The following is a 26,458-nucleotide window of genomic DNA, read 5'->3' as shown; positions in this document are numbered from 1 at the left end:
CCAGCTGTCTCTACTTGTACAGTTTCACATATAGGCTTCTATTAAAAAAAAAAAAAAAAAAGAAGTCTGAAATTGAACTTCTCACCTCTTGACAGTCCACTCGTTGAGTGACCGTGGTCCAATTTAATGTGCTGTGTTGACATGATTCCCAGCAGAAGCTGTCCTTTGGCTATAAAAAGCACCTTACTGAAAGACAAGAGTATGTGGAAAAGATTGGTAAAAGTATCTAGGGTTGGATTCTTGGTTTGCGTGTTGGGAGTAAAGTATTGACTTGTGAATATCCCAGCAGTGTGTGTGTGTGTGTGTGGAGTAAAGTCGTGGCTGGTTGGTTGAGGGTGAATCACGGAAAGGACGGCTGTAATGACTGCTGCAGGGGTGACTCTGTGGGTTAATGAGCATTTTAATGCCACTGATAGAAGACATAACCCTCTGCTTTAATCTGAGGAGATGAGGCAGTTCTGCCTCTCATTATCCTCCATGACGGAAGCTTTGAAGGAATCTGTAGAGGTTCACCTTTAGTGTTCTGTGTAGAAGTGTACCACATGTTTGTGCTTGTGGTTCGTGACAAAACTCAGAAAAGTCTTTTATTGCTTGACTAAGTAATGGAAACAATCCCATTAATTTAGGGAATATCCTTGTAGGATCTTTATTGTGCATATTTTGTCACACACTTGTCTTTATTGTGTTTGGAGTACGACCGCAAGTGACAGCTTAATGTGAAGTAGCTCCATCTGTGCGAGTTAAAGGCTGAGTGGGACGAGGAAGGAAGAAACAGTCTTTCACTGAGCGACTGAGATGCATATTAAAGCAGAGTTCAAGGTCAAAAGCACTGTATTTGTACAGGCTTTGACAATCTGTGCTTTGGCAGTGAGCCTTAGGGGTGAGTTGATAACAGAATCGTCTTATTCATTAACCACATAAAAAAAATGGTTAACCGAGGGGTGTGATGGGTTGGGGGATTGGCATGAGGGTTGGTGGGGCTTGTTTTATTTCACTTTGCATGTTTTTATTTCTTCAAAGTGTGTATATCCATCCATCCATTCATCCATCCATCATGAGCATCGGGCACAAGGCGGGGTACACCCTGGACAGGGTGCCAATCCATCGCAGGGCAAAATCACATACACATTCACACACCCATTCATACACTACGGACACTTTGGACATGCCGATCGGAAACCGGAGTACCCGGAGGAAACCCCTGCAGCACGGGGAGAACATGCAAACTCCGCACACACAGAGCAGCGGTGGGAATCGATCCCCCGACCCTGGAGGTGTGAGGCGATCGTGCTAACCTCTAAGCCTGTGTACACATAGCAATAATAATAAGAAGAAATTATTATAAGTGAAAAACTTGCATTTTCATTGTAACTTACACTATTTGGCCAAATGTATGTGGACACTTGTTTATTGAATATCCCATTCCCTAACCATTGAATTTAATATTGAGTTGTTCCACCTTTGCTGCCATAATGACCTCCACTCTTCTGGGAAGGCTTTCCACAAGTTTTTGGAGCATGGCTATGGGGATTTGCCCTTTCACCCTTAAGAGGGCAAAAGGTCAGGCCTGCTGCACAGCTGTCATTCCAATTCATCCCAAAGGTGTTCAGTGGGGTTTAGGTCCGGGCTCTGAACAGGCCACTCGAGTTCTTCCACGCCAACATTGGTGTAAACCATGTCTTCATGGATTTCACTTTGTGCACAGGAGCATTGTCATGCTTGAACATTTGGGCTCCTTAGTTCCAATGAAGGGAAATCTTAATGCTACTGCATACAGCTGTGAGAGTCAAGTCAACTTTTGGCCATATAGTGTATTTTACACAAATTGACAGAAAAAATGGTCACAAATTGTCATAATACTAATAAAATAAGCATTGCAAAGTAATTTTATTTTATTTTAGGCCATGGCTGTTTTATATGAATTCACTTGAGCGAGGAGTATCTCACTTCTCAGTGCTCGCTGAACTGAATTGCTTTGCATTCATTTTTAGGTCATTTTGTTGGCGAATTAGTTATTGTAGTGTTTATATATATATATATATATATATAATGTATATATAATGTATATATAATGTATATATGTATGGGGTTAGTTGTTTCATAATTCAAAATGAATAGATTACGATCCACAAATAAAAGTTATGAGATTCACACAAATTCAACAAATTCACAAATGCATTGAATGAGATCCACAAATTTATGTTAATAGTTTCAGAAAAATAAATTAAATTGACGAATGAATCAAATGAGTTTTGCAAATATATTTTTTTTAACAAATATGTTTTTATGTCACAAACACAACTCTGCCCTGCATTGATTTGTGGGTCGTGTCCTGTGCATTTGTGGATCACTGCACCAATTTGTGGATTTTGAAACATTTCTAGCGTCAATAGTGCACAAAAATCCACAAATAGTCAGACTCCGCCCACCGTCTACTCAAGCCAATCGGATAACCGCCACATTGCACCGACCAATCACATTTTGTTTTACAATCAGGACAGGAACAGAGTCATACTGCACCGAACTCGCATATAATGAAGGCGTTCCAACGTGGTCGATCAGGAGGAATGACGACAGGAGAGTGGTTTTAACCATCTAACAGCATCACTGTGACAACATCTAAAAGAAAACAAACAATGTTATGGGTTATAAATTTATTTTAAGGGAATATATGTGTTTCCACCAGTGTTTCCTGCAACACTACCGAATCCACGAAACCCGAGTTGTGATTTTGCAGTAAATCGAGTGTGGTGAGATTAAAAGACTGTGTATCGGGAAAAGATGGCATTGGCAAGAAAATGTCCTCACAGGCAGCCTGCCAAAACACAGCGTGACCAGCGTCATGCAATTCACGGGCTCATCATTACATTCTCTAAACGAACCGTGCTAAAAGACTCAGGAACATTAGGAGTTTTCGGTTTGAAATGAATCCTTACTGAATCCGTGAATCAATCCATCAGACCGCTCATCTATAATAACTGTGCATTTATGACCCATAACGTTGCTGGTTTTCTTTTAGATGTTGCTACAATTATGCTGTTAGATGATGTATGCGAGTTCGGTGCAGTATGACTCTGTTCCCGTCCTGATTGTAAAACAAAATGTGATTGGTTGAAGCGAGAACGTGCTACGATTGGTTGGTGCAATGTGGCGGTTATCCGATTGGCTTGAGTGGATGGTGGGCGGAGTCTGACTATTTGTGGGTTTGTGTGCACTCTTGATGCTAGAAATGTTTCAGAATCCACAAATGCGTGCAGCGATCCACAAATGCACAGGGCGCGATCCTCAAACGCATGCAGGACAGATTTGTGTTTGTGACATAAAAACATATTTGTAAAAAAAAATATATATTTGCAAATTTTATTAGTTTGTGAATTGAATTCATTTTTGTGAAACTACTAACATATTTGTGGATCTCATTCTATTTCTTGATTAATTTGTTCAATTATTGTGAATCTCTCATATTTATAACATATTTGTGACTCGTAATCTATTTATCTGGAATTATGAAACAACTCTAACCCCACACATACGAGATCAGCCCTCCGTTTGCAGGTATTCAAAAACTCCATTGGTGATACTGCTCTGTGTGATCAGATGGTTAGCACTTGCCCTTGCTCTTGTTCTCTCTATTAAAGATACTGTTTAAGCGCCATAGTGTGTGCTTTGGGCGTTGACAAATATGTACCTGATTAAAAATAGCCTTGTTTCTATAATAATCTCATCTATGTTTGATAGAATTAATGTGGCATTAATATTGAATATCAATCACTCAGCATGTTCTGTTATGTTCACGTGTGAGTCTACTAGTGTCTTGCTGTGACTTGGATGAAATTGACATTTACATTTCACTCATTTGGCTGACTCTTTTATCTAAAACGACTTACAACTGAGCCGTTGAGGGTTAAGGGCTTTGCTCCAGGGCTCACCAGTGGCAGCTTGTTTGTGCTGGGATTTGAACTCATGACCTTCTGATGCCCCCCTGCCCCCCAACCACTGAAATAAATCAATTAATAAACTGGTAGTAAATGAATTTTCACTGTCACCAGTTCCCGCAGTAACTCAGTTAACCATCACCGAGCACAGGTCTAGCCGGTAAGATCACCCTTTCCATATTGCAGTGTGTGTGTGTGCATCCGCAATACGCCAGTAACACCAGTGCATTTGATCGAATCTGGCATGGGGGCTTCACTGCAAGGAAGAAGCCGTTTAATATGGAATAGATGAGCTGTGCTGCCACATAATGGTTAATGATCTATTTTAAGGTGTGCAATCAATTTGTGAAGGACTTTAAAGTCATTAAAGGGAATTTAAACATAATTTAAATTAACGCCTTTCTCCCTCAGTGGCCTACATTTTTAGTGCGTCTCTTACGGAGTCTTCTAGATGCCATCTGAAAGTATTCATTACATACCGTCTCACTTTCTAATGAATCATTTATTACCAGCTGCTTCTATCTTTCATGTGCTAAAGAATGGAGCAAAATGATGTAAAAAGATTCGGCTGTATTTATTCTAGTTACTGTGCGCACTTATGATATTACACAGCTTTATACTGATGTGCCAGAGCACTCTATGAGAACTGAGCCGAAGTCGGATAACACTTTTACGGCCTAATCTGATCGGTTATAATCCGTTAGTGAGATGGCGTCGAGTCCGTCGCGTGTTTTCTAAAGATGTCTGTAGAATATTAAGTCAGAGAGGTAATGGATCACGGCAGGAGTTTGCCACCACAAGCTTGTTAACATAGCTATTTTATTTTCCTCTTTGTAAGAGATCCCCCCCCCGCACCCCGGAGCCATACACAAGGTGTTGTGATAATTATAACGCAGTGTTTTATGGCGATTGCGACATGGCGTTCATGTGGTGAGGAACAGGTGCATGAAATAACAGCCTTGTACAATGATCACGAGTGAGTATTAAACAAGACAATCCTGCCTGAGACTTATTGGAATTCAGACCCAGGCTTTTATTTAGAACGGATGCTTGACACAAGTGTTGATAAAGTATCAGGGCCTCTCCCACTCACAATAATTTCACAGAAATTTCACTTTCATAATATGACCTTCAGTAGGAAATATATGTAGCCTTGATCTGGACGTTATGATTGCTGATACCACTTGAACTGTCTGGGTGGGATATCAGCACAGCTTGCAGTCTGAAATGTTCATCTAAATATTAATGTACCCGATCTAGACTTCCTTAAGGTCACATTAAACTTAGAATTATTGGCACCCTTCATAAAAATGAAGAAAACCATGTAAAATGAGTTATATAAAACATTTTTTAAATGATCATAACAGTTACTATTACTAATTAAAATATTACTATTAGGTTCAACCTTCTCAAACTCTGAGTGTCTTTCTGGAATGTCTAACAAGCTTGGAGAACTTGTAGAGGGATCCTGGACCACTCCTTAAACCTGTAGAGGGATCTTGGACAACTCCTAAAGGCAGAATATCTCAAGCTGCTTAGGTTTGTTTACATAGATACTCTCTTGGTGGAAGACAAAAGCATTTGTTGTCCTGAAACCATTTCTGTGTTGATTTAGATGGATGTTTGTGGTTGTTATCTGGCCAAAAGATCCATCTATGGCTGAGTCGAAACCAGGTTTTGGGCTGAAATATCCCTGCAGGATTCATGATACCATCAATCTTAATGATACTCCCTGGACCACCGTCTGCAAATCATCAAAATTTGGCTGCCATATTTGCTTTCCATTGTACGTGGACACAATTTTTTTCACAGAACATGACAATGGTATTCGATTTTAGTCTCATCTGACCATAAAATGCATTTTTAATAATTTTGCCATATCTTTTGAGAGTAAATCTTTTATCAAAGAAATTCCTATGTGAAGTTTTTTGTTCATTTGTTTAAGTGGAAAATTTGTATTTTTATACAATAATGTCTACCCATTCTTTTGAAGGGTGCCAATAATTCTGACTTTGACTTTATGTCTATTCGGCCTGGTCAATTTGCAGGAACTTGGAGCATTTGCACTGATGAGCCATAACATTAAATCCACTGACAGATTACCACTGAGAGACTAACATGAATAGCATTGATTATCTCATTACAGTGGCACCTGTTAAGGGCTGGGATATATTAGGTAGCAAGTGAACAGTCAGTTCTCGAAGTTGATGTGTTGGAAGCAGGAAAAATGGGCAAGCATAAGTGAGCGACTTTAAAAGTGGCCTGTTCTGATGAATCACGTTTTCTTTTAAATCATGTGTATGGCCGGGTGCGTGTGCATCACTTACCTGTCGAAGAGACGGCACCAGGATGCACTATGGGAAGCCGGCAGCAGCAGAGTGATGCTCTGGACAATGTTCTACTGGGAAATCTTGGGTCCTGGCGTTCATGTGGATGTTACTTTGACATGTACCACCTATCTAAACACTGTTGCAGACCAAGTACACCCCTTCATGGCAACAGTAAGGACATCCCTAATCTCTAATAGCAGTGACCTCTGTCAGCAGGATAAAGCGCCCTGTCACACTGGAAAACATTGTTCAGGAGTGGAACATGATAAGGGTAGTGGTGGATTGGCGGTTAAGGCTCTGGGTTACTGATCGGAAGGTCGGGGGTTCAAGCCCCAGCACTGCCATGCTGCCACTATTGGGCCATTGAGCAAGGCCCTTAACTCTCTCTGCTCCAGGGGTGGGGTGTCCTATCATGGCTAACCCTGCACTCTGACCCCAACTTCCTGATATACTGGGGTATGCGAAGGGAAGAATTTCACTGTGCTGTAATATATCTGTGATCAATAAAGACTCATTATCATTTTAAAGAGTTCAAGGTGTTGACTTGGCCTCCAAATTCTCCAGATCTCAGTCCGATTGAGCGTCTGTAGGACATGCTGGACAAACAAGTCTGATCCATGGAGGCCCCACCTCACAACTTACAGGACTTAAAGGATCTGCTGCTAACGTCTTGGTGCCAGATACCACATCACACTTTCAGAGGTCTTGTGGAATCCATGCCTCACGAGTCAGAGCTGTTTTGGCAGAACAAGGGAGACCTACACAATATTAGGCAGGTGGTTTTAATGTTATGGCTGATCGGTGTAGTTTCCTGTCGGTTCTTTTCACTATACTATGCATGAATTCACAGTGAATTAAAGTGCATTGTTAAACGACTACATGTAAACGTTAATGTAGAGGTAAATCCGCATTCGTGGTCACAGTGAAAATCCTATTAAAAAACAAACAAACACTCTTAAACACAGTGCTCCGCAACGTTATTACCCAAGTCGTGGTAAGACGTTTGGAATGTTAATTTAAAAGTGTACACATGACTCAAAACACTTTTTAAAGCATTTCATTATGTGAGTGATGACATGTCTTTGATTAGGGCCTTGTTCTCATTTCATCACTAATGTACCACATTAAGAGGCCGTAGCACTGTTGCGGAACACTTCAACTTTAAATGCTCTCAGTGCTCTACAAAAAACAACAAAACAAACCTTTAAATACCCATCCTGTCAAAAAAAAAAAAAAAAAGCAGTCATCCAATGTGCTGAAAAATTTATCTCTACCATTTTTGTAAATGAGACCTAATGGTTAGGGTAAAAATCCTGTGAGAAGTTACATCCAGCATCTGCGCCTGGCATGGGAATAAATTGGCTCTTTTTTATAGCAGCGTGATGAGTTAATCATATGCTCTCACATGTCCACTCCAGCGCTCCTCGTGGCTCTGTCTGAAAAGGGCACCTGGGACGTGTCTTTTGATGCTAATGACGGCATCGCCTCATCTTTCTGTTATTTATTTTTGCTTCTTCGTTTTTTTCCTTCCATGCCAGTTTATTGGGGTTGGAAGAATAAGGACGGGATGAAGCTGTATAATTTCTCATCGGAGGTGGAAGTTAGATTCGAGTGGGCTGAGTCGCTCTCACTGACCTTTAATGTGAAGAAGAGGCCTCTGCTGCATCCTTGGCAGCTGGAGTAATTGGAGATGACTGTTTCTCAGAGTTATGAGGACGACGGCTTGGAGAAGCCGGACATTGAAGAGATGAGGCGTCTGGGCCGATTTGCTCTTCCACCCGCACCGTGTTCACACTGTGACTGTAAAGGGGGCTCTGATTGCACAAAATCCCAGGGAACATTGAGGTGTGTGAAGGGAAGGAGTGCAGCAGTGCAGTAGTTGATTTTAAGGTGTAAAATAACCAAATCCCATCTCAAGGCAATTCTCCTTTGGCATCTTTTTAGCTGTCACAATACATTATTTGCTTTATTCTGTGAAATGAGCAAAGGCTATGGATGGATTTTGTTGCCATTTAGATACAACTATTGATTTTTCTAGATATTACACAAATTAATTAATGTTTTTCTTATACGTTAACCCTAGATCAATAAGTGGATTTTGGGTTTCAATAGTAGCAATGTGGCTAGAACTTTTCTATTTGTATTTGTGTTCTTACAAGGAACTATGTAAGATTAGTATTGATGACTGTCCACTGAGATGGACACTCCATCCATCCATCCATCCGTTTTCCATACCGCTTATCCTACACAGTGTCACAGGGGAGCCTGGAGCCTATCCCAGGGAACTTGGGGCACAAGGCAGGGGAGCACCCTGCATGGTGAAAGCACCCTTATCCACTGAAAGCACAATGTGTTCATTTAAACCCTACATTTTATTTGGATGTCATCAAATGTGTCAAGAATCCTGTTAACCAATCAGTGAGCTTTCTCTTAATTTTTGCATTTTAATGAAGAAATGATAAATAATGTACATTACAATGGATGCAGATTTGATGGGTTTAAATGCCTGTCAGGTATATTTTTTGCCACATAAAATGTCTCTGGATGGATTATATTTTCTCTGCCTTATCTTGAAAAAAGCACAGAGGCCACATTTTCTTCCATTCAAATGCATTTTTGAAAGAGCTATCCAAATGTATTACATACACCTACTGAGAATGGGAGATGATTTCGTTCAGACATTTTACCAGGGAAAAAGTTAATTCCTGCATGAGCCTGTTTCACTTCTAAAAACAGTTTTTTGTTGTTTTTGTTTTTGTCTTATATGTCAAAAACAATTTTTTTTGTTGTTGTTTTTACTGTGTTGTCCTTGGCTCTTTTGTGAGTTGCTGGATGAGTTCTTGCTGTGCTCTTGGAGGAATTTTGGAAGGTCGGCCACTTCTGGGAAGGTTCACTACTGTGACGAGATTTTCCATTTGGAGATAATGGCTCTCACTGTTATGTGTTTACTCAGAGTTGGGTTACACACCTGCTTAAGTCAAATTTCTGGATGTGTCTAAACATGGTTTTTCAGCAGCATCCAGACAGCATCCAGATCGGCTTGTATTTAAGCCCCAAAAAAATAGTTATTTTTGCATACGTTTCTGAATAGCATTTAAGTCCGTAGTCCGTAATCTGTAGGTCTGAATACCGATGTGTGCTGAGCCTCCAAACTTTGGAGACACCATGCGTATTTATGAGATGTTCCAAGTAATGCTTGATTTTCAACAAACCAAAACACCTCGAAGCTGTGCGAGAGATATTTGGGAAGGAAGAAGGCAGTGCTGTCAGTAATGGAATGACCTCTCCAGTCACCTGACCTCAACCTAATCGAGTTATTCTGGAGATCGAAAGGTTGAAGAAACATAAACTTCCAGCTATCTCTCGGAAGTCCTGCATTCTGTGCTGAGCCGACTGTTCATATTAAAAACTGTGTTCAGAAATGATAGTTGCTAGGGAATGTAAAGTTTGATTGCTTTTAGACAGTCACACACTGCCCCCAATACTGTCCATGTGAGTGAAAAGCTGGCAAATTCATTCTCTCATTGTTCCACAGTTATTGGATGGCCATCTGCCAGTTTCTGACTTAGAGGCACAAACAAAATCACACTGTTCTCTATATTTGTTTATTTCTTCTGGTTTTAATCAGCAGAGCCCATGTGTTCATTAGTGGGAAATGTGTGTCGATGTGTATGCGTGTGAGTGTACTGCAATACTGTCATTGGTTTTGGGGCAAACCTCAACATCAACACCAAGAAGCGATTGAAACCCACGAGGCTGTTTACTGGGGAATATTTGCCAAGTTTGGGTAAATACCCCTTTCATGTTAAACAGGTGTTTCTCTCTTTCACATGCAAATCAGATCCTAAAGGATTTCACACACCAGGCTTGAGTACACCTCTGGAAGCTTCAGAATAGAAGTGTGCATCAGAACCGGGATCCTGCGGGACCCAACAAAAAGTCACCGGAGCGGGACATTTTTATTCTCACGTGGGTGGTCAGATATGGGACTTACAGGAGTCTTCTTTTTAATGACAGTAAATACCTACTTGTTTAAACTAAAAAAGCTCATTATAATGCCAATTCCTGGCAACAGCAAGGCATTGATCAGCATGAGTCCAACGTATGTGCAAAAAGCAACACGGGTTGGTATTCTACAGTAAAAAATATGAAAATTGTACATTTGTCTGTGGTTGTTGATGTAGATATCAAGGAGGTAACCTATCTAAGATACAGCAAATGTGTAAAAAAACAAACAAAAGTGAAACTAAAGTTGACAAATTAGGTACATCAGGTTTGGTTCAGTAACTGCTTTACCCTGGTCATGGTTGCTCTGGTGAAAATTATATGGTTATATTTTGTGAAATAGAACCAACTAAGTTTGTTAGAAAATTAGGTACAAACTAAAATCATTTCTGGGAGGACTGGTTATACGTCCAGTGGAACCGACCAGAATTGGTCAAACTTTCTGTGGGAGAGGTTGAGATTGGTCAGAATTTCTGTGGCTGTTGGTGGGATTGATCAGACTTTCTGTGGGAGAGGTGGGATTGGTTAGAATTTTCGTGAGATGGGTAGGACTGATCAGACTTTCTGTAGGAGTGACTAGAATTGGTCAGACTTTCTGTGGGAGATGGTGAGATTGGTTATACTTCCAATGGGAATGGTGGGATTGGTCAGGCTTTCTGTGGGAGAGGGTGAGATTGGTTATACTTCTAATGGGAATGGTGGGATTGGTCAGACTCTCTGTGGGAGAGGGTGAGATTGGTTATACTTCCAATGGGAATGGTGGGATTGGTCAGACTTTCTGTGGGAGAGGGTGAGATTGGTTATACTTCCAATGGGAATGGTGGGATTGGTCAGGCTTTCTGTGTGAGAGGGTGAGATTGGTTATACTTCTAATGGGAATGGTGGGATTGGTCAGACTCTCTGTGGGAGAGGGTGAGATTGGTTATACTTCCAATGGGAATGGTGGGATTGGTCAGACTCTCTGTGGGAGAGGGTGAGATTGGTTATACTTCCGATGGGAATGGTGGGATTGGTCAGACACTCTGTGGAAGAGGGTGAGATTGGTTATACTTCCAATGGGAATGGTGGGATTGGTCAGACTCTCTGTGGGAGAGGGTGAGATTGGTTAGTTGTCCAATGGGGAAAGGGGTTGGTCAGACTTCCTGTGGCTGTTGGCAGGATTGGTCAGACTTTCTGCGAGAGGAGTGGGATTGATCAGGCATTCTGTAAGAGTGGCCAGAATTGGTCAGACTTTCTGTGGGAGAGGGTGAGAATGGTCAGACTTCCAATGGGGATTGGTCAGACTTTCTATGGCTGTTGGCATGATTGGTCAGACTTTCTGTGGAAGAGGGTGAGATTGGTCAGGCTTCTGTGGGAGGGGTGGGATTGGTCAGGCTTTCTGGGGCTGTTGGCGGGATTTGTCAGACTTTCTGTGAGAGGACTGGGATTGATCAGACTTTTTATTGGAGAGGGTGGAATTTGTCAGACTTTCTTTAAGAGAGTTTGGGATTGGTCAGACTTTCAGTGGAAGTGAGCAGGACTTCCAAACTTCCAGTGGGGGTGAGGATTGTTCACACATTCAGTCAGAGTGAGTCTGATTGGCCAGATGTCCAGTGGGAGTGAGCAGAATTGGTCAAACTTCCAGTGGAAGTGAGTATAAGTGGTCAGACCTCAAAGGGGAGCAAGCAGGATTAGTTTGACTTCCAGTGGAAGCGAGTGGGATTGGTCAGACTTGCATTGGGAGCATCTGGGGTTGGTCAGACCTCCAGTGGAAGTTAGCAGGATTGGTCAGACTTTCTGTGAAAGTAGTCAGATGCAGCGTTCAACTTGATTCGGAAATGGGAAGTCAGAGCTCGGAATTGCCTTGCTTTCGTGTGTTTAGGCTACTTAGTGGGGAAAAAAAAACATGGACCCCTACATGAAAGCCTGTCATGACTTACATTTACATACAATTAACGTTCATGATGTATTTATTGTCTCTCACCTGATATGGTGTTATATGCTGAACTCGGGGTTGAAGACCACAACAACTTTCTGAGTTGTAATACCTTGCTTACCCCTCTATGCCATGCTTTCCACAAGGCACATTAAACTGTCTGTCAATGATTTAAAATATTTCTGATATGGGGCCTGTAACATATGAAGCAGTAGTTTTCTAGAGTGAGTGTATTGTGTGAAAGTTTTCAGCCATGTACTTTACCATAATTTAATTCCTATTGATCAGGTCTTTTAGTCATATCGCTCATTTCAGTTCCATTTGTTGCGAGGCATATTGTTTACCAAGTGAAATTGTATTGTGTTCTCTTATTCCCCAAGACTAGGCTCTCCTCTGAGACCACTCGTCCACTCAGAGCACCTGTTGAGGAAAATGTCTGTTGCGAATGTCTTATATCTCCATTTTGCTAGAAAATCGATGAAGTTGCTAACCAGCCATTTTCCTGCCATCTCTTGTCAGACAGAAAGAAAATGCTTGCTGTCTCTCTCAGTGGGGTAGAATTAAGACCTTTACTTTCTTGACCTCCAGTGCTCTCGCTGAGAGAACAGAAAGTGTTTTAAACTGCCATTCTTTCTTCTTTTGTGACCGTTTAGAAGCTGTAATCTTCTGCAAAGCATTATGCATGATAGGTAATGACACTATAAAAAGTACTTTCTCTTTTTGTTGACAGCTGCAGGAGGCTATTTTGCATTTTAGTGTTCTTTATTCGGTCACTCAGCATAATTATTTTTTACAGTTTGATGTCGTCCCCCCAATAGCCCCCCCCCCCCCCGCCTTTATTTTACTCAACTAATGGAGTTTTCCAGCAAGAGTTAAAGTGAAATCCACATTTTCAGGACTGTAACTGTAGTACGCTTCATGGATGTTTCATGGACTCTGAGCACAGCGAGATGAATTTTACGGGGGGGAGTCTGAGAGATCGGGTAAAGAGACATCAAGATGGAAAGGGGGTTGCTGTGAAACAAATGCCCATGGCATTGCACATCACAGCTGGTCCTTGATGTGCGTGATGTGTCATGTATTATGTAACTCAACCAGCAAGCTATGGATTGTTGTGCCCTGAGAACTCAGAATTCAAATGGTAGTGTTCAAGGGGGTGCAGATCAGGAGCTGGGACATTTGGTCAAATGTCATGGCTTGGTAAAGTGAATATTGGAACAGTTTGCATTTAAATGCTGGTGATGTTATATCTGTGCAGAAGCATTCATAATCTACACTGATTTGTTCATTTTTGAACAAAATTGTCAGCAAAGCACCTTATGATGCTAGATTTATTTCTCTCACGCACAGTATATATCCTATAGTTTTATAGTTATACTTTCTTAACCTCTAATATTTTCTTTAAGTAAACAGAGCGTTTTTATATAGGAAAATAATCCATGACCGACGCGAAGCAGAGTTACTGTTCCCACCCCCGAAGTTGTCTATTTTCCAACAACAGCATGTCTGAAATGTTTCATTCCTCTTATACCACAGCAATTTGCCAACACTAACATTTTTTATTTGTTAAAGAACATGTTTATCTGTTTATAGATAACGTTAATGTTGTGGAATGTGCTTGAAACAAGTTGGTTCCTGTTATCACTTAGATTATAGCAGCTATAAACAGTTGTTCACTCATGAACCTCTCTGTTTTTCTCTCTTGAAGATAATAAGACAAAAAAAAAAAGTAATGTAGCTTGTCATGTTACTAACAAAATGATAAGTACAAAGGCCTATGTCTTGAAGATTTTCCCACGGCGGAAAACGACGTAAAGTTATAGCTTTACCAGTGTTGACACCGGAGACTCCTTACATTAATTCTAACTAAACATCCTCTCCATATCCTCTCCACAATTACACACATTAAAAAGAAAAAAAAAAGTGTTTATGTGGAGCATTTGCCATATAAAGGAAGTCCCTGTGAATTAGCTGACACTATGGAAATGATAACATTAATGCAATCCTTCCAGCTGGCACTACTCTCGGACCTGCTCGGTGCGGCTGTGGCTCAGGTGGTAGAGCGGGTTGTCCACTGATCGTAGGGTTGGCGGTTCGATTCCCGGCCCACATGACTCCACATGCCGAAGTTTCCTTGGGCAAGACACTGAACCCCAAGTTGCTCCCGATGGCAAGTTAGCGCTGTGCATGGCAGCTCTGCTTCCATTGATGTGTGTGTGAATGGGTGAATGAGACACAGTGTAAAGCGCTTTGGATAAAGCGCTATATAAGTGCAGACCATTTACCATTTACCTGCTGTTACAAAAAATGAATCAATGCCTTCTGATCAATCAGATTAAAGAATTCAACAGTGCTGTGCTATAAAAACTACATCTCACCTGCTTCCATATCATCAATTACATAAGCCAATAAAGGAATGATAGATCATGTTCCCAAACAGTAGGTCATCTGTTTTTGGAACATGATCATTTTGTCAGCTAGCCGTAGTGTACTCACATGAATAAGGAGGACACATTTCCTTTGCCTTTGTTCTTTATGCAAATAACTGTTCAGACTGATTTGCTGCTTTTTGAGGCTGCCTCTCTGGAGAATTCTCCTCCCTGATGTTAGACTCTCCCACTTATTTTTGTCATTGTCTGCAGTTTATTAAAATATTAATGTCCGTGCATGTTATGGAAATTACATGGAACAAAAGTGTGATATGACAGGGAGCCATAATCATCATGTTAACACCCAGTCTAAAGTAATCAGCAACATCTCAGTGCGTATCGTCATAGCATTTTTGTTCAATGCAAATTGAACATACTGTTTAATTTGAAAATCCCCCCCCTGGACTCTAATTTGCATCCCTAGCCAAACTCATCAAGTCTCATTCCACTTCCCACATCCCTCCTCTCACCCGTAGGAGAAAACCGTGCAGCTTTGTTTATAAAATGCTAAATAAACAGCGCTTTTTACAGAGATTCCAAGCCCAGACACGCATTTATCCCCAAGGGAAAAAGAATGACAGATATTGAAGTGCCAGCCAAAGGCAAATGCCTGCGAGCCCGAGCTGTCTGCTTGTGCATATCGCCTTGGGTTGTTTGAACTGGTTGTGATCAAAGCCGATGTCGATTTCTTAAGGATTTCTCCAGCGTTTCCATCGCAGCCTTCTTCAACTCTCTGCGTGTGCGCCCAGTGAGGCCAGATTTACTCTAAGAGAACAGTGGCTGGGAAAAACAGTGTGTGGTTGCAGGAAAGCATATGAGGGAAGGGAGGAAGATCTGGAGATTAGAAATGCGCAGCCCCCACAGAGATCAACGAATCCGTTCTGCTCAGTTGATGGAGGATTGTGCTTTCCTTGTGTGTTGGCGTTTGGTGCCTGGCCCAAAACTAAAGCCAGGAATTTCACAAACCAGCACACACCACACAAGCTGTTGTTGAAGTAGAGACCTGTCACTGCTACTCATATTCGGCTTTCCAAACATTTTGGCTGGAGCTTGATTGGGTTGATGTATTGTTTATAGCAAAGGTCTCTTAGACTCCACGCTCTCATAGCATGACCTGTTTGACAGTGTTTGACTGCATTCTTAGATCTGTTTATGCTCAAGCTGTCATAACTCTGCAATGTTGTGTATGTTATATTTGGTAAATTTAATACGTTGCTGCAATATTTGTGTTTTTGCTCCGCTTTACTGGCGGTTTTGTTATTTTTCCAGCTTTTATCCTTTATGTATGTGCATTTTTTTTTTTCTAATTATGAAATTAGCTCAATTTATTAAAAAAAAGCATGTGTGGTATGGTGTGTAGCAGGTAGTATTTGGATTACTGGCTGTGCATGTTGTCCCTGCGCTTGTGTGGGTTTCTACTGGGTACTCTGGTTTTCTTCTACCTTCCATAAACCTGCAGGTGGGGGAATGGCTATGCTAAATCGGCCATAGATGTGAATGAGTGGGTGAATGTGTGCATGCATGATGCCTTGTGATGGCCTGGTGTCCCTTCCAGGGTGAATCCTCGCACCTTGCACCCAGTGTTCCCAGAATAGGCTCCCGAGCCCAGACCATGATAAAGCGCATACTGAATATGAATGAATGAATGAATGAATGGCAACAGTGGGGAAGAACCAGATATGGGTGCGATGGTCAGATGTCCACAAACGTTTGGCCATATAGCGTATCTGAAAATTTCACCTCTTGAGGATGTAAATACTTTAAATTAAGTCGTTTAAATGGAATATTTCTGTAAATTGTAAAACTCATTGTGAGAGTACTCAGGAATAGTGGCAGCTTCATCTAGCAGTGGTTGGTGCAGGCTACACTTTGTGGGTTCCTCAAGGTTCTTTGGATGGGCAACAGTTCTAGCTTTCTAAAGGAAACTTTCTTTCTTCAAGAACTTTTAAGTATTGCTCTCCAGCGACAAGGGTCTTTTTGTTTTCTCCCAACTTTTTGACAGATGATTTCAATTTAGACCGCTTTAGAAATGAACCATGTAGGAACCCATGTCCACATGTCGTCAAACACCCCTCCCCCCTTCCCCCGGGTTCTCTGATTTAAAAACATGCCTATAGGTGGACTGGCTACATGGTCTGAATGTGTGTGCATGTTGCCCTGCATTGGACTGCTGTTCCTGTCCAAGCTGTGTTCCCACCTTGCAACCAGTGTTTGCAGGATACAGTACGCTCTGGGTCCTTCGTAACCCTAACCAGGATAAAGCTGATGAAGATGGAAAGGATGATGAGGATCAGTTCTGCAAAATGCAGCAGCACTTTTTCTTTAATGTATTGATCATGATTGTGTTCTAATGTTTAGTTTATTTTTTTACCTCACAGAACCTCTAGTTCAATTTGCTTGTTGAAGATCATAACGACAAACATTCTTCGCAGCAATGTTCTATTTATTCTCCTTGAGACGTACAGTATGTCAGCTGTGAATTGAACCTGTCATCAAACGTGTCGCCGGAAAAGTCGTAGTGTGAAGAGACATTTTTAAAAGGTTGTAGAAAAGCTATTTTGCACATCCTTTAGTGTGAAGATGGGCTGCGATGATTAATAAAGTGCTGCTGTCTGTGATGAAACTTCCTCTCACTTTTTCCTTTTTTTTTTTTTTTTAAACATATATCTCCATTTGGATCTCTGAATCTTTATGACTTTAGAAGTAGACCTTGTGTGTTGCTCCTAGTTGCTCAGGGCTCGATGATCCAGCCCAGTACTGTGGACCTCATGAAAGAGAGTAAAAGATGAGAACAGTGTTCAGTTACAGAATTGCTGATGTGTCTTACTGTATTTTTCCTTCAGGCTTGCAAGGTCAGAAACTACATTACCACCATGAGATCATTATAGAAGTCTCTTCTCTGTTTTGCAGAAAGTACCAATTTTATTTTACATTGGTACATGCTGAGATTTGGGGAGATAATGAATATCTAAACCACTGTAGTTGTTCCTTACTGGCTAGCTGTCATTTCAGAATAGTTCTCTCAATTTTTTCGAAGGGGGTTGGTATTTTGAATACCACTATCTGTAGCTGTATCTCTTTAGTATTCAAAATATTTGTATTTGAATCTGTATTTGGATGTAAACCTGAAGTTGGTGTTACCTAAACCAGAAGTAGAAATGGGCTGCATCCAAATATCCCTACTACCTTACTATACAGTAGGCGAAAAGCAGTATGCCAAAGGAGTTGTATGTCCGAATTCTCAGTATTTGTAAAACAGCAGGCAAGAAATACCCAGAAGACCTACTGCTTCTGCCGAGATTCTACAGTATGAAGTCAATGGACACTGTGCTATCCCATAAAGCAACGGGACTGGTGTGGAAGAGCTGTCAGAATAAAAAAATGGCGGAAGGCAGCGCATCAGTGCCAACATGGCGGATGTAGTATGTTCGGGTTGTATTCATGCTACACACTTATACTGATCAGTGTATATATACTGAATCGAATGCAGTAGGTACTGTCACTGTATGTGATTTTGAACGCAGCCATGGTGTTGGAATTCTGGCTTTGACAGTTCCTCAACCTCAGTTAGATGTCTCAAGATGTCCATGGTAGGGATGCACCGAAATGAAAATTCTTGTCCGAAGCCGAATATAATGAAAAACTTGGCCGAATATCAAACACGTTTTTTTTTCGCGTTTTTTCCATTTATTTTGCCATTTTTTTCACCATTACATAAATTAAATAGTCAAAATGTGCTATTTACTATTTTGTCTTGCTTTTCAAAGAAAAAATCAATTACAAAAACTACAATTTCGAAATATTTATTTAACACTCAACATTTTTTTTTGATTCCAGCAGGCATAGGCTACCAACAAGGCACAATATAACTTTAAATAAATCTATGAGTAAAATAAAAATATTTTGATGTGGTCATCTTTGAATAGCCTTGAATAGCCTATGTTAGGCCTATAACTGACTGCTGAAAGAATGTAACACTCTGTAGCCTACGACAAAAAAGTGCATTGACGAGTGCAAAAAAGGGATGGACCCACAACAAATGAATAATTGTCCTAGACATATGCCTACTTCTTTAACGGCCATTCTTACATCTTTCTCTGACACTTTAAAATGCTTCCACACTGCCGACATGTTTGCTGCAATTAAAGCTTCACGCATCTGTCTCTGGTTGCTGGGCTATTTGGTTGCGTCATCACTTGTTTATGCACTTATGCTTGCGCAACCTTTTTTTTTTTTTTTTTTTTTTTACTGGCAAAATTTATTTTAATTAAATAATAATAATACTAATAAAAAAATGAATATGTGCCTCCTATTTGTATCTGTATTTCTATCCATTTAGAACATTTTATCTGTTCAAACCAAACAATGTATTTGGATTCAGTTCGGGCTTCAGTTTGTATTCGTATCTGTAATACAGAGTAACAGATGGTGTTCCTTTGACAAATGCAGTCCCAAGTTGTTGAAATAAGCTTGTAATGAAAGCTGTCTGGAACGGAGAGCTGTGGGTGAGAATACAGCGCATGCCTTCACAGCAAAGGTTAATCAAGGTCAGTGTAAGCACGTTTGAATAGACATGTCTCATTTACAGTGGAATGCCTCTTATCGCATCCCTCATCAGCATCTCTCCATTCTTGAAAGCATCTCTCTTTGCACAATAATTTAGTTTCAACACCTTTCCACGTCTCCCATCAACCTCGCTCTGTTTTCGAAACGCCAAGACAACGATCCAAGACAACAGTGTCTTCGTGTGTGTTTTTTTCCCCCTCACATTTCTGCAAAACCCCAAGTGCTTCTTGTACGCTGTAATCTTTCCAGAAGTTATCTTCCAGATGAACGCAGTACAGTTTAGAAAAGCATCTGCTCTGTTTACAACCTCTCTCAAACGTGCAGTATTTCTGATTGGTATCGCAGCACCATCGAGCATGCCTGTAATCATTTCAAACCATCTCACTTGACCAAGAACCTGCCACGTCCTGGGTTTGAAGGTTCCTTGGGTAATGCATCTGAAATCCTTAATAACTCCAACCTTAATCAGTTATTCATCAAACCTCTCATCTAGACTAGAGCTGGGAATGAAGAGTAAAGCCAGGAATGATGGAAGTGTGTTTTGAGGCAGAATAATGACTCTTCCTAGTGGCACATTAAGGCTAGCGTTTGGAAGGACAAGGGAAACATAAAACAGAGCTGTGTAATTGCGAGCCGTAAGTGCCTGCAAGTCGCAGCAGACTCCCCCCTTCGAAAAAGTTCCGTCTCCTTGGCAACTGCTATTGTGCCTACTCCAGAAATTGTTAAATAATGCACTTGTAAACGGTGCTTAATTGCAGATTTAATAACCCGCGGTTGTGTAGTCGTGTCATGTAACGAAGCTGCGCCTTTTAAAACTTTAATCACTTTCCACATGTGATTCTCACTGATGTGTGCTCGCTGTGTGATGCTTCTTCCCCGTCAGCAGGCCCACATGCTCTCACCACGACATCGTTGTGGAAAGAGACAGCGCTTTATTCCAGAACATTCTCAGACCTTGAGCGAATCTGAATGTAATTTATTTAGAGCAGGGGTTCTCTTTTTGAGAACTTTTTGCTTCCAGCGGCCCTTTTAACTGCAAAATAATCTCCATAGACCCCCCTTTCAGTACAGATTTATTCATGAACATAATCCAACTATTCAAATAGGCTAATTACTAAAATGTGTTCAACAGTATATTGGTTTTTTTTTTTTTTTTTTTTAGAGCCATGAAGAGCTTTTTATTCCTGAAATTTCCACTGACATTGTTTTTCAGTTGTTGAGGGTTGAACTAAAAATGCAGCAATAGGGTTTCAGACTTAGTGTGAGGAAAAGGACATGTTTTTTTGCTACTTGGTACTGCTACTGAAATGAGTAACCTACTTAATAGGTTATAGTCATAATCTTAATAGGTTAGAGTCGTTATTCTGCCTCAAAACACACTTCCATAATTCCTGGATTTACTCTTCATTCTCAGCTAAGTACCTACTTAATAGGGGCAGCTGTGGCTCAGGTGGTAGAGCGGGTTGTCCAGTAATCGTAGGGTTGGCAGTTCAATTCCCGGCCCACATGACTCTACATGCCGAAGTGTCCTTGGGTGAGACACTGAACCCCAAGTTGCTCCTGATGGCAAGTTAGCACCTTGCATGGCAGCTCTGCTACCATTGGTGTGTGTGTGTGAATGGGTGAATGAGACACAGTGTAAAGCGCTTTGGATAAAAGCGCTATATAAGTGCAGACCATTTAATATTAAGCAACCCGAGACATGATTTATCTCTGTTTATGTTGGTTGCTGTCATGTGCTGCTAACGATTAATTTCTCATGCTGAGTTTTCTGATTCATATGCTATGGGTTTAAGCAATGTCTTTAGTAGAGAGAACGAGGACAGCTGATTTGAGTGTGCAGAGCAGTGAATTTCACTTAGACACAAGCTATAGTATATACTCTGGTAAGCATGCAAGTCTTAGTGCTCAGTGCTTGCTGAACTGATATTCTCACAGCTGCTCGACTTGCAAATACCTTTGTGTGTGCGCAATTCATGGCACTCGTTTGTGCACTCAACTTGGCCATTCTCACACTCTCGGTCTATTAAAGATATGCTTAAATGCCATAATGATGTTTTATCAGGTTACTTGTATTGTACAGTCCCCACAGGAATCGCTGAGTTTTTTTTGTTTTTTTTTTTGTGATTGTGTTGCGGCCAAAAAGCTACGGCCTTTTTTTTCTCTAACTTTGCGATGCAATTTGCAGAGTTTCTTGCGTTTTTGGGAAAACTACTTGAATTAATGAAACTGCAATTGCACAGTGTTGTTTGGTATAGTCTATCTCAGTGATGTTTGTTGGTAAATGAGACCTTTTAGCTGTACTCATGTTCGACGCATTTGAATCAAAGAGGGCTTTGGCCGAACGCACGTCGTGATGACGTCACATGGCGCATTGTGATGACATCACGTGACGCGTCTTGGCCCAAATCTGCAGAAAATCTGTGGCAATTTTTTTAAAAAATTGCACGCTTCTCAGAATATTGCAGAGTTTCCTTAACTTTGCGTTCATTTCTGCGATCGCAAAATCACAAATCCTGGACTGAGAAGATGCTGTAGTTCTTCCTCCTGATAGTTTCACAGAGCAAAGTGAAATATGTCCAGATTGCTGTCTATTGTGTCATTTGCCTGGTGGCTTACATCATGTAGTATCAAATGGTATCAGATGTTTGGTATAAGAGCATGTTTTTTCTCACAAGTATGAGGAAATGAATAACGTATTGGACCTATACCTGACACCAATTTTGATATCGATACCTTTTTTTTTTTTTTTTGCACTAAACCCATCCAGTTCAATTGAGAAGTTAAATGTAATAACTCTGAAAATAGTGGGTTGTGAAGTCCACGAATGTACTGGACCCCTGGAGGTTCTTGGACCCTACTTTGGGAACCAGTGATTTACAGTATCGGATATACAACACTTCAGCAAGGATGTGTCCGTCGTCATCTTCTTGGAGAAACTTGTGCTGTTGCTTAATCTACGATGAAATTGACGAAAGTTTATGTGATGTTATCACTGGCAGTGAACGCATAAACAATAAAGCTGGATATAAACAAATAACACCATATCGGTAGATTGCTTTCAGATTGTTGCCTTGGTGCAGTATTTAAAGTAAAATAAGTTCCCTCAAATATGTACACAGTGAACCCAAAGTTCGAACCACAAAGGCACATTGCACCATAGAAAATGGGGTGTTAAGAGGTACACTTACACTGTTTAGAGATTCATTACATCGTCTAAACAAATATAGATTGTGTTGAACGTTGTTCAGTGTTCTTTTGAACAGCACATGGTGCAAGAGTCCTGGCTTAGTATCAGGTTCTACTTCTGTTCAGTCAAAACTGAGCTCAGAAACTTTCCAGCAATATTGCATCATGTATTTTGCAGAGAGGACAATTTAAAGTAAAGTATCAATTCTAGCTGAAATATGTGCCTACAGCTAAAAAAGTGCTCAAAGCAAACATCTAAAACTAAACAGCACATTCTTGAAAACACACTCCACCACTGACTTTCTGTCATCCAAGCTAAACTAACTTTTGTCCTCTTCTTTGTCTCTAGCTTGAGTGTTTCTCTCTCTCTCTCTCTCTCTCTCTCTCTCTCTCTCTCTTCAGTCAGAGTGTGTAAAGATCATTGTTAGCTGAGGTTCTAATCATTTCCCATCACTCACTAACGCACAGAGCTGTGTTTTGTTAAACCCCTCCTCGTCAGAAGCTGGCTCACTGTAGCAGCCACCCGTCAACTTCAGCTATCGTGTAATCCATCATCAGCTGTCATGTTCCAAACCTGCGTCCACAATCCTGTCCTTGGGAGACACATGTTGCGTCAAGTCGTTCGCACCACGTCGGCTCTTTTAATGGGGGTTAAATTTGAGTGGCCTCATGCTTCATGAAACTCGGGTTGGAAATACCTGATTTATTTATTTATTTATTAGTTAATCCTTGTGGAATTATATACATATGAAAAGAGCATCAGAGACATTCAGAGTGACCTGGGGGACTGAACTTTCAGACATGTTTATCACAGTGACCTTTGAGAGAAATGGATTTTTATTATGTAATCAAAACTTGACTAATAAAAAAATGAGTACAAAAAAAAAAATAAATGAAATGGAAGTTGTGTACCCTAAGGATGTCCACTACCAGATACCAAAATACATGCCAAAAACAGTGAAAATGTGAACAAAATGTACTTTCTTCCCTCAATAATATTTAAAAAATGTGAGTGCTTCTACTTTTACCCTTTGGACTCGAAAGTATTTTTGAATGTTTGGCCATAGATTTTGTTTTGCAGGTATATACCACCTTTAAAAAACATTTTTCTCTCAAGTGTTTTTTTTTTTCAGCACAGCCTTGCACATTCATGGTGTGCACTTTCAACTTTCCTAAGTTCTCCCACACCACCCCACTGCTATGCTCACTCCACTGGCTTCCTGTAGCTTCCCGCATCTGTTTTAAAACACTGATGCTTGCCTACAAAGCCAGAAATGGACCAGCACCCACCTACTTTAAAGCTCTTATCACACCCGCACTGTACTGTACCACGCTTCCTCCAATTCTCTAGAACTGTTTGACTGGTCCTACCATCTCTCAGGGTACAAGGAAGGCATGCATCGCGACTCTTCTCTCTTCCAAGGTGGTGGAATGATCTTCCCTTAGATGTCCGAACAGCTGAGTCACTGTTGGTCTTCAAATGATGTCTAAAGACCTACCTCTTCCTGACGTAGTGTTGTTGGTGTGCTTTTCTTACTATATTACCTCCCCAGAGGAGTTTTTAGACTGATAGTATTCTTAGTCCGTGAACTACTGAACCAGTATGTGGATGTATTTATTGATAGAGACTTCAAAGCACTTCTGTAAGACGCTCTAGATAAGGACATCGCCGTAGATTGAAGAGAAGAAGAAAGAAAACATAAATATATTTCACCAAGATGACAAAGATCATTCTCTGTTACCCTGAAGGATAAGCGGTATAGCAGATATATGGATGGATGGACGTAGATCATGTTAGATAAGGAGCCAGTAGGGTATAACCCCGTTGTCCTGGTAAAATGTCCCCATTGGCCCTTTTCTATCATGGCCCCCTTAATAATCCCCATCTCTGAATTGACTACTTCAATCTCTCCTCTCCACTAATAGCTGGTGTGTGCTGGGCGTTCTGGTGCACTATGGCTGCCTTCGCCTCATCCAGATGGATGCTACACACTAGTGGTGGTTCAGGAGGTCCCTCCGCCACCCCCCCACGTACTATGTAAAGTGCTTTGAAGTGTACAGAAAAGTGCTATATAAATGTAACTGTAAGTAAGTAAGTAAATAAACACAGCAGTAAATGCATTCAGTCTACCTAAAAATGTCTAAAACGTAGCTGGCTAAGTTTGCTTTCTCACATAATTACTTCCCATAGTGAAATAGACATAAGTGTCAAAATGTCCACAGTGCTCTGAGAGCAAACAAGCATTAGCAATGTGAGCTCTTCTTCCTGCTTCTTTTGTTTTGTGGGTTGCTTACATCCAGTTCATCGTATTAGCACTCACAAAGTTTGTGGACACCTGACTCATCACACCCAACTGTTGCCACAAAATTGTAAGCACACAATTGTACAGAATGTATTTGTATGATATAGCATTACAATTTCCCTTCATTGGAACTAAGGGGCCCAAACATGTTCCGGCATGACAATGCCTCCATGCTCCTCCAAGACATAGTTCGTCAATGTTGGTGAGAAAGAACTTGAATGGCCTGGACAGAGCCCTGACCTCAACCCCACTGAACACTTTTGGGATGTGAACTGGAACGCTGACTGCGCCCCAGGCCTTCTCAACTGACCTCAGTGCCTGACCTCGTTAATGCTCTTGTGGTTGAATGGGCAAATTTCCAAAAAGCCGTCACAGAAGAGTGCAACAAGGACATATGGGTGTGATGGTCAGGTGTCTACAGACCTTTGGTCATATATGTTGTATAACAAGTTTTATTCTGCTGTGAATTTAGAGGTTAAACACTTTGTACAGATGAATGTTTAAATGACGGTATGAAATGACATGAATAGCAAGAAAATTACTTAACAGAAGTAATCCGTGATGATTTCTCCACTGATGTTAGCATGAACAAAGATCAGTGGAGTGAAGAGATGACCATGAGACTCGTGTTTAAACACCGGGATTGACTTTTACCTCAGGTGATGAAACAGAGAATGATGTAGACGATGCTGATAATCAAAGTGAAACTTCCAGTACTGTGAAAAAGTATTTGCCCCATCCTTATTTCCTCTGTTTTTGTGTATATCTCAATCTAAATAGTTTTAGATCTTCAAACAAAATGCAACATAAAACAAAGGCAACCTGAATAAACGCATAGTACAGTTTTATTTTATTTATTTTTTTACATTTTTTATTGAAGCAAAAAAAAAAATCATCCATGTGAAAAACTAATTGCCCCCTTAAACATAAAATCTGGTTGTGCCACCAATAACTGCAACCAAACACTTCCGATAACTAGAGATCTTACTCCTATGCTTTGGATCATTGTCTTGCTCATAATCCAGTTGCGCTAGAGTTTTAACTTACGGACTGAAGACTGGACATTCTCCTTTAGGATTTTCTGGTAGACAGCAGAATTCATGTTTCCTTCAATTACTGAAAGCTGCCCAGGCCCTGAAGCAGCAAAGCATCCCCACAGCATCACACTTCCACCACCATGCTTGACTGTAGTTATGATGTTCTTTTTGTGGAATTCTGTGTTTGGTTTATGCCAGATGTAACAGGACCCTTGTCTTCCACTTTCAACTCATCAATCCACGGAACATTTGAGGATTATCAAGGTGTGTTTTGTCAAAATTCAGATGAGCCTTAATGATGTTCTGGGTTAGCTTTGGGTTTCACCCTTCCATGGATGCCATTTTTGCCCAGTGTCTTTCTGATAGTGGAGTCATAAACAGTGACCTTTATTGATGCAAGAGAGGCCTGTAGCTCCTCTGATGTTATCCTTTGTGACTTGCTGGATGAGTATTTAGCACGTTTGCCTCACACCTTCGGGGTTGGTGGTTCGAAACCATCCTCCACCCTGGATGAATGTATAGGTGGGCGGGGCGGATATGAGTGGCATTGGAAATAAATATTTAAAAGCGATTTTCTTTTAAGTTTTAGCTTTTATAATGCTAGAGCTTTACTTCACATTGAGATTCATGAAAATAGAATGTCACCCTGCCCTTTTGTGAGGCTTTAGTTTGATGTCAGGGTAAAACTGTTGTCTGCACGTCCTTGCAGTTTTAATGAACACAGAATGATTTAAGAAACCATTCCATCG

The 26,458-nt window shown here is 40.8% G+C and overlaps 1 protein-coding gene across 2 annotated transcripts in view; it reads left to right on the top strand.

Annotated features, from left to right (window-relative positions):
• galt (galactose-1-phosphate uridylyltransferase) overlaps nucleotides 1-26,458 on the top strand; it is a 132,940-nt gene that overhangs the window by 69,163 nt on the left and 37,319 nt on the right. The window lies entirely within an intron of this gene.

The sequence above is a fragment of the Ictalurus furcatus genome, chromosome 16, assembly GCF_023375685.1.
Source record: "Ictalurus furcatus strain D&B chromosome 16, Billie_1.0, whole genome shotgun sequence".
Taxonomy (NCBI): domain Eukaryota; kingdom Metazoa; phylum Chordata; class Actinopteri; order Siluriformes; family Ictaluridae; genus Ictalurus; species Ictalurus furcatus.
The sequence above is the reverse complement of the archived record's forward strand: the minus strand, read 5'-3'. Positions and strand labels throughout refer to the sequence as shown.